Source organism: Nicotiana tabacum, chromosome 11 (genome assembly GCF_000715075.1).
Source record: "Nicotiana tabacum cultivar K326 chromosome 11, ASM71507v2, whole genome shotgun sequence".
NCBI lineage: Eukaryota > Viridiplantae > Streptophyta > Magnoliopsida > Solanales > Solanaceae > Nicotiana > Nicotiana tabacum.
This window is the reverse complement of record NC_134090.1, coordinates 39,306,679-39,317,092: the sequence shown is the minus strand read 5'-3', so window position 1 is coordinate 39,317,092 and position 10,414 is coordinate 39,306,679.

Here is a 10,414-nt window from a genome sequence, read left to right as displayed (position 1 = left end):
ACTTAAATTTCGAAAAATGATTTTTTACCATAACTTTTAAGCTTATTTTTCAAGTTTCAACCAAATTTATGTCCAAGAATTAGCCATAAATAACGGAGTATCTGTCCTTCCATCAAAACTTTATGTCTTCTACATCCATCTTTTTGTATATAAGGTGTCAGAATCTATAGATTGGGATTTGGATATGATATGCTGAGCTGAGCATTTGAGACATGCCTCTGTCTTGACAATGACTTTTCTGTATATCTCCATATATTCTCTCTTTCTCTTGAAATTTTCCAGCTACTAATATCCCATCAGTCACATACCTGCTTAAGTATTTGCTTATCTGCACAGGCCGTCGAAATAGCTTCGGGCAAAAATGCAAGGTAAGATTGCGTACATTAATTCTTGTGATTCGGCCCTTCTTCGGATCTCGCGCGTAGTGACAGCTTAGTGTACCGGGCTGCCCGTTTCATGTGGCCCATCTCCTAATGCTTTTTTCTGATTCTCTTTGCTCACCAAGAATGTTAACCTTTGCCCTTTGGTTCTCAAGTTGGTCCTTGGTTAGTTGCGTTGCCGAAATAAGAAATTATAACAAACGAAATTTACAAAAAATCAGTCGCAACCACTAATAATTGTATTAAGGTAAGCTGTCTGAATTACATCCCTAAGGGGTGCGGCCCTTCTTCACAAAGGCGGATGCAGACTCTGAAGTTTATATGTTTCTATAACGATTTCAAGTTAGTAACTGAGTTCACAATCAAATATTTATAGATATTTAATAAAAATTTTAATACTTATACAATGACTGTGCAAAAGCTATTGCATTTCCGAGAACGGCACATTGCCCTCTAGATCCGCCACTGCTTCTTCAAACCATGTGTAAATGAAAAATACTTTGTGGACTGAACTGTTGTTTTAATATTTTACAGCATAGGCAAATTTAGGGGGTGAATATGCTAAGTCGTCAAGAAGATTTAATGGTTTATATACATTAGTTATAACTTTCATATGAAGGAAATTCAATTACACTCGGTACACTTAACTACAACACTAACTACCTGTCAATAGTTTTCAGCCCCCATACAAATTACAATATACTCCTACGATAAGTTTAAGAAAATTACGCGCAAACTAAAAACCATGTCGATAAAAATATATTTTAAGGTGGTTCATGTTGTATTAATACACCACTTTTGTTATTTAGTAAGTATCAAAGACGAGACAATTAATACGGGTTAGTAATCCAGAGAAAATGACAAAAATGATCTCTTACGTTTTATGTTATAAGGTATGTTCAAAGTAATCTTATAAGTATGTATGGAGCAGTTTGATCCTTTAAGTTTGTGAAAAGTTAATATTTTTGGTCTCTAACAAATATTTAATAATATATGTTCGTTAGGTTTGACGAGAATTGAAATATTTAATCTTAAACACTAGGAGAGTCTCATCAAATCCTAAAAAATGCAACAAAAAAACAACAACACTAGACACAAAAAACAAATACCAAAAGAAGAAATTACACCTCAAACTCTAGAAATAGATCAAAAATATAGAAATTACAAAAAATTGTACCGCTAAATGTGAGTTCACGCTTTTTTTTTATTTTATTTTATATTCTTCTCGAATCTAACAGACATAAATCATTAGATTAATTAGATAAATCATTAGATATTTGTTAATAATTAGATTAATTAGCTTCGAGCTGCCCAGGGTAGAAATTGCTACGGAAATTACTTTCATTGTTCTTGACTTGAATTATGTACAGGATTAAACAATTTAACACGCATAATTATGTATTAAATTCAGACCTTAATTTTGATACACAATAACGACTATTCAATACCGCAATATTTTAAAACTATTGACTTAACATCCTAAATTCAACTTCACCAGCCGTATATATCGATCACCTAAAGTCCACCTCACTCGCCCTTTGCTTCAGACAAGTACTTCTCCAAGCAAATTTGTCTACCACTTTCAGCAGTGCCACCCATTAAAAGGTCAATTTCGGGATAAAAGAATATTTTTAGTTTTTCACCCCATGTTCGATACATTATTTTGAAGTTTCAACAAATTCGAAATCTCGTTGCATAAGGCCTATGAAGGGAAAAAGTCGTCCTTTTGTTTATTCCTAAAAGTTAAACTCGAAATCTTTAGTTAAGAATCTAGAAATTCATCTTATCGATCACAACATTTGATGGTAATAAATTTTTCATACGCCCTCAAATATCATGAAGAAGTTATACTGAACCCGTTTATGCTCTTCCAATACAAGTATTTTCTGTTCAATTTCTCGAAACATACGAAAAAACCTTTCCAGTGCAAAAAAGTAAACCAATAGCCTCATATATATATATATATTAAAAAAAAGGTGTTAGCCATGATTTACATTCTAGGACAATGAAATATAAATATGTGAAGCCAATTAAGGAACAAGAATGTTTGAGCTACTATATATTCTACAAATGCAAGTTGGGGACATGAAAATGATAGCCCCTCTTGTTTTTGGAGAGAGACAAAAAAACAAATGATGCCTTGTCCACCACCCGTCTCATTTCTCAATATCTCTTTCTCTTTTTCAAATTAGTGAAAAAATAATAGAAATATATAATCGAATATATTAAGTTGGGATTCGTTTTATATGTAAAAAATGCTAGTGATCTCATCATGCTTAAGCTTGCGCTACGTCATAGTCCAAAAGTAGCAGTTCGGTTTTCTGCCATTACAAGGTAACATGAACTCTTCTTTACTTTTCTCTTTCCTATTAGATGTTTTATGATAGCATCTATCATAATCATGAGGGTATTTTCAAATGCATAACTTGAATATGTTCCGAACAATTAAAAAGATCTAAATATATCACTAAATAATTCAAATAATCATAATTTATGCGATATGATTTTTATCGTTAGTGCGAGAGACATATTTGAATCATTTTAATTGTCTGAGTATATTTGAGACAAAAGATAACAATTGTAACTTCTATGAGCCAATAGGTTAACTAAGAACACACATAAGCCAAATGCAATATGTTAGCGATATTTTTGGCCTATTTCTGCTGATATTATATTTTCTCAGTTTAGGTATAAATATCACTTCACTCCCTTGGATTGCCAATATATCAAATGTGACTTCTTTTTATTTATCTTATGAGCATTTTTAATTACATGAAGTCGTCCAAAATCAAATGCGATATTTGAGTACACGAATAAATAAAATACTTACACACACATTTAAATATCTTTACATCCAAATATTTTCTCCATTCAACTTATACTTAAATTGTTGAAAGAAAAAACTTATACTTAAATAAGTAGTAATTGAATTAACAGTAATAACATCCTAGAAATTCAATTCGTGTATCAGGATGTGATAGAGTGTATCCAATGTGTGATGCTCACGCTAGAGGGCGGATCCATAAGGACGGATCAAAGAGATGGATTGACAGACTTCTAAGCGGATAAATTTTTTAAGAAGGGTGCATATGCATGACACCTTATGCAAATCCCATATCAGAATGAGAGAAAAAAGTTAATAGTTTTTTAAGACATGTTACAAGTTTACTTGTATAAACGCTTTTGGGCGTGTACCTATGGGACAGATATGTAAGGTTTATTAGGCCAAAGCAAATAATATAATTACGTGCCATGAGCTTGGATTGTGATAAATTTGGTGGACGTGTACCTATGAGACAGATATGTAAGGTTTATTAGGCCAAAGCAAATAATATAATTACGTGTCATGAGCTTGGATTGTGATAAATTTGGTACCAAAATTGAACAATCCCCCAATGCGGTGATGAACAAACCTCAACAAAGACGATGAGTTTCCAAAGGAAGATGCATGTAACGCCCATAGCGGAGGGCATGCCGATAAGAGCGCGAGGTCAAAGAGAAGAACTAGCAGACTTCTAGCCATGTAAGATTCTAAAGAAGGATGCATATGATATTTTAGGTGAATCCCTCATTGAAATAGAATAAAAAAAAAAAAAAGAACTTTATAACGCATACCGCAAATTCATATAATATACGAGTTTTTGGTCGAATGATAGTGTGGCCAAAGGAACAAACCCATAAGGTCGTTAGACCAAAACAGAAATTGAGTTAAATATTATCAATTCTTCTCTTTAATTTAAAGTGTAACTTTTATCTGCAAAAGAGTTGGGATGGCCGGTTTCGAACAAGTTCAACTATGTCGTAGCTAAAATAATTAAAAGAATTTATATTTAGGGTACTCCTTTATTTAGGTCATAATTTATTGGAAGAACTTTCTAACTAGTAATGATTTATCAAAGTACTTTAGGTGCTCACTTAGAAATGGATTGTAATAATAAGTAGGGGTTAATAATTATCGTAGTTAGTCTCGACGAGTTACCTTGAGAAAATGATTTAGCATAAAACACTGATATTGTAAATAGATAACTATTAATTAATATATATTTTTACATGTTTGTTTTCCACAAATATTTCCTCAAGCAACTTGTCCAAAAGGAAAGAGTTTGGTGAACATTCACATACATGCACAAGAAAGCAAGAGGCAACATTTTCCAACAACTTGAATTGCAATAATGATCATCTTACATAAGACGAAATTCCTTGGGCAGTTAATGATTATGAATGGGTTTTGTGTAGAATTTGGTGGCTATTAGGGAAGGAGCTTTGAAGAGGTAAATGTCATTTCAAAAACTCTGTCATGATAACTTTAACCCTAATCTTTCATTTGTTAGATAGGGTTTACTGATAAATCCTTCGTAACTTAACAGAGTAAAACTTAATTACTATCCCCCCAAGAGAGTGCTTAGCAAAGCATGGATAAAAATTATGAGAAAATAATTAATTAGAAGAGCGCAAGTTGGACCTTCCTCAAATAGATGGATTTGGGATTGATTGTGGAACCTAGGCGCTGCACCGTCTATTATACCGTTTTAGAGAGAACTTGAGTTAAGAGATTAATTCAAAAAAAAAAATCAAAATATCAATCACAGCAAAATAAAAAAAAAATACTAGGTAATTTGTTCTGTCTTAAGTTTTGACGGTCAAAATTATTGAATACCAATGATAGTGACGTACAAATTGGGTCGGACATCACTTTTATTCAAAATAAAATAAAAACCTAATTACTCTCTCAACATTTTTAGCCAAATAACGCTACATGAAGCTTGATAATTCTAATTAATAAGATTTGAACGGTTGAATAATTGTTCAAAGTGTCTTACTCAAGATCACCCGACTTGTAACTCTAGAATACTCATCTCGTAATAAGTCTCAAATGAATCAGAGATTTTAAGTTCAAATTTTTTCAAAGAAAAGTATTATCATACGTTATTGTGAATTTGTAAAAAGCAAATTAAATGACACGATATGGGGATATTGCTCTCAAAAACATACTAGTAGCTTATATATTTGTGGATTTTGTCCTTGTGGAGAAAATAAAAGAGATATAGATGAAATTAATGTAATCATATTGTTTGAACTTTACAGCTTCTTGCATAACTAAAGCTCCAAATTTTATCCTAAGTTATAGTTCCTTAACAATTTCAGAATTCTGATATGTTAAAAGTGGACTCAAAGTCACTTCATCTACTAAAAAGAATAATTCCTACACATGAGAATATCTCATAGCGATATTAATTCCGACATTTTTTCTTTCTCTTTTTTTTTTTAAATTTATTTATTTAAAGTAATTCACATGCTCAGAAAAGATCACATCTTTTATGGGGTAATACCACCGCCAATACCAAAAATAAAAGGGGAAGTGAACCTAACAAGTTATACAAAAGAATAATTCAAGTCCCAAGAAATAGACCATTCCAGTTATTCCTCTTGGTCCTAGGACCCTTTTTTATCGCGAAAGAGAATGATTCGGCGGATTGAGCAAATCATCTCAGTCACTAAGTACTAACATGAAGTATGAACCAGTTTAGTTTCAAAATCTTTATTATATAGAGAATAAAACCGTTCAGGATTTAAATTTTGTGGGAGTAGCTTTTAATAAGCAGCATTTTGCCCTCAATTAAGCTCTTGTTTGATCATAAATTTTGAGAGTTTTTTTTATCAAATTTTGTTTTCAAATATCTGTTTATTTATCAATTTTAACCATTTTTAGTAGCTTTTGAAAACAAAATCTTCAAATCCCAAAAACAACTCTAAAGTAATTTTTAAAATTTTAAAATTTTTTACTCACAAAACTTCAAATACTTTTTAAGTACCATGTATGTTCAAGTACAATTTCTACTTTCAAAAATTATTTTTCATCTCATCTTTAAAAACTTATTTTTTTAAGATTTAATTAAATTTATATCCAAAGGCTAGCTAAAATTTCTCATGCAAATTCAGATAAAGTGGAATCAAAGCACGAGTTTCGAACCCCAATTGAGAAACCTAAAAAAATGAATGCAGGTGTACATTCTGAAATTCTGATTCGATATACAAATTTGGCTTTCGGAAAAACATGCATCAATGATAAGTATAAGATTAGTATTTGTATGGGTTCAAATTTGACCAACTCCGACCGTTGATGAATACGACAAATAACGAGACCTTCGTAGCTCGATATCTTGCAGAGGACGACTTTAAAGCGAACAACAGATTATAAGACCCTTGCAGTAGTGCAGGCCCATTCGGGGACATTAGGAATATTCTTTCGAATATTCCCTGTAACTTATCTTTTAGAGCTTAGAAGGGTTTTGTTCCTTATATATATAGCGTAAAACAACCTTGTAAAGCCTTGGGCACTTTTCCTAACAAATAACACTTGTTGTAAACTAGCTTACAAAAGCGACTGAGAGGATTATCGTTAAAAAGGTTTTTTGGTCTTGATAAAGAATTCTCATCACTCATATTCTCCTTATCTATCTTTTGTTCTAGAGATTATTATACTTAACTAAGATTTACCCCTTCATTTTCTTTGATTGATTTATTCAAAAAGGTTTCGATATCTTTTGAGTCAAACAATTTGGCGCCGTCTGTGGGAATTTTATAGCTGAGATCTTAGTTTCGTCTAGATTCTTGAAAGAAATAATCACCTCTTCTTAGCCTCACAAAGGCCAACAATGGCAGGAAAGGAAGAAGCAATGCTAAAGGCAATAGTAGGTGTCACGAACAACCTCCTGAATTCCCCCAACGAAGCCGGTAGGGAAGACAACGAAAACGCAACACCAAGTGCTACACCTAAGGAAGAGATCTTACCCCCCGCACGAGGGCTTAATTGTCTCGCGCGAGAGGGAAACCTCAACATCCGCAATAGAAGAAGCACCGTGAAAAGGCTATTAGAAGAATAGTTGACAAACACCTTGAGAAATATACTCGAGAAACCCGTTCAGAGGGATATCGAAGGCACAATACCCGCAAGAACCGCAGTTGTCGCCGATGAGCCAGAAACTCCACGAATAGGTAACACCCATATTGTCATTGATGCAGGCAACGATGCACTTGCGGCCATCTTAAAGAAAATGGAAGATATGGAAAATGAGAACAAAACACTCCGCGACCAGATGAAAGAGCATCAGGAAAGGGTTGATAAAGTGTCGGGCACACCGAAGTTGCTATCAAAATGTGATGTGGGCCGATTCGTCGAACGACCATACAACGAAGGGCAGCTCCCCACTCTATTCCGAAAACCTTCAAAATACCGCCATATTTGAAAATATATGATGGCACCATGGACCCGGAGGATCACCTAATCCATTACGTTACTGCAGTAAAAGGTAACGATCTATCGAAAGAACAAGTGTCGTCAGTGCTGCTGAAAAGGTTTGGCGAACTCTGACGGGGGGAGCGTTGACATGGTATTCCCAACTACCAGCATGATCGATATCAACATTCGAAGAAATGGTAGATAAGTTCGTCACCGCTCACGCGGTAGCGAAAAAGGCAGAGGCCAGGGTAAATAATATCTTCGCAGTCAGGCAAACGACAGGCGAGGGACTTCGGGATTTCCTAGCCCGATTCAACAGGGTAAGGATGAGCCTACAAAACATGTCAGAAGAGATGGCGGTAGCAGCCTTCCAAAATGGGTTAAATAGAAACGGGTCAAAGGCAACCAAAAAGCTGCTAAGTAAACTCATGAAGTACCCCTCACCACCACCACGTAAGAAGAGATCCATAATGCCTATTGTGCCGAAGTGAGTGCAGACGAGGAAGATCTGAACGGCCCGATCCAGCGACTAACATTGGTCCAAACCGAAACAAGCAGAGATCACCGCAACGATGGCCGAAGGGATCAACTACCCCGCTTCAATCGAGAAAGGCACCAACCCTATATCCGAACATCCAACCCACCTCCTCTACGACATACAGATGCCTGCGCCTCGACACACCGCATCACCCCGTAACAAAAGAGGTATGCCTCCACTGTTATCTGCTCATAACTTTTGTGTCTCTCCTTCAGAGATAGTGTACGCACCGGAAAAGCTCGGCACAAAGGTGCAGTGGCTGCAAAAGATGAAATCAGATCCGAGCACCAGGAGATCAAACATTCTATATGAATTCCACCAGGAAAGGGGACACAAGACCGAGGACTGCATAGGTCTACGACATGAAGTGGTAAGAATGTTAAACTAGGGACACATGAAAGAACTGTTAAGCGATCGAGGACGAGTCAACTTCGCTCGTGGATGCGATCAACCTCAGGGCCATCCTACACAAACCCGAACTATCGGGAAGATTGGCCAAATGGGCCGTAGAATTTAGCGAGCACGACATAACATACCAACCGTGAACTGATATTAAGTCGCAGGTGCTCGCCGATTTTGTCGCTGATTTCAGCGCGAAAATATTGCCTAAAGTAGAGCAGGAGGCGCTCCGCGCTTCCGCACATTCCAACATCTTGGTCCTCTACACCGACGGCGCATCTAATGCATCGGGATCGGGACGGGGACTCGTTCTCGAAGTTCCTACGGGCGAAGTAATTTGCCAGTCCATACGATGCCCCGAGATGACTAACAACGAGGCCGAGTATGAAGCTGTGATTGCAGGATTGAAATTAGCCCTCAAATATGGCGCTCGACGACTCGTCCTTCATTACGATTCTCAACTCGTGGTGAACCAAGTCACCGGGACTTTCCAAATCAGAGAACAGAGACTACAAAAGTACCAGTCAGAAATTCACAAACTACTGCCAAAATTCGATGAATGTCGCATCGACCAAATACCCAGGGCACAGAATATCGAAGCAGACGGCCTCGCCACGCTAGCGGCAGCCACCAAAAGTATCAACAAGGAAAACGTGGTCACTCTTCTCAATTCCGTACTATACCAAGTTGAGGTACATTCCGTAAACATAACTTGGGACTGGCGCAACCGTCTCGTACTGTATTTGCAGGATGGAATGCTCCCACAAGATAAGAAAGAAGCCAAAAAACTTCGAATACAGGCGGCCAGATACAGCCTCGTAAACTGTGATCTTTACAAGAGAACGTTCGGCGGCCCCCTGGCCAAGTGTCTTGGGCCAAATCAAACAAGGCGAGTACTAGAAGAAGCACATGAGGGGCAATGTGGCACCTACACGGGAAACTGCGCCCTTATCCGATGCCTCATCCACGCCGGATACTACTGGCCCACCATGAAAAAAGAAGTTGTGGACTACGTCAGAAAGTGTGAGCAGTGTCAAAAATATGCCCCTATGATACACCAAGCAGGAGAACTCTTGCATTTCGTCATTTCGCCATGGCCATTCATAAAGTGGGAATGGATATTGTTGGACCCCTCCCGGCAGGACGAGGTAAGGTACGTTTCCTTTTGGTTTTAACTGACTATTTTTCTAAATGGGTGGAAGCAGGTGTGTACACTCAAATACGTGAGCAAGAGGTCATTGCGTTCATATGGAAAAATATAATATGCCGCTTCGGCATCCCCAAAGAAATCAGTTGTGACAACGGACCTCAGTTCGTCGGAAAGAAAACAACCGAGTTTTTTGAAAAGTGGCACATCAAGCGAATATTCTTCACACTACACCATCCCGCTGGTAATGGCCAAGCTGAATCCTCCAATAAAGTAATACTGAATATATTGAAAAAGAAGCTCGAGGACGCCAATGGGCTATGGCCTGAACTACTACTAGAAGTACTATAAAGTCGTCATATTCGCTAGTCTATGGGACTGACGCAGTTATACCCATCGAGGTCGGAGAACCCAGCTTGAGATACTCCAACGAAAGCGAACCAAACAATGACGAAAGTAGGCTACAAGATCTGAATGAAGTCGAAGAACGAAGAGAAATGGCCCACATGAGAATGGTAGCCCAAAAGCAACAAGTAGAAAGGTACTACAAGAAGGAAAAAGTACGGTCGTTCAAGGTCGGAGATTACGTCCTCAAAGCTAAAACGTAAGCGACGAAAGACCCTAATGAGGGAAAACTGGGAACAAACTAGGATGGACCATATAAAATCACGGCGGCAGCAAACAAAGGAGCATTCCAGTTAGAGACAATG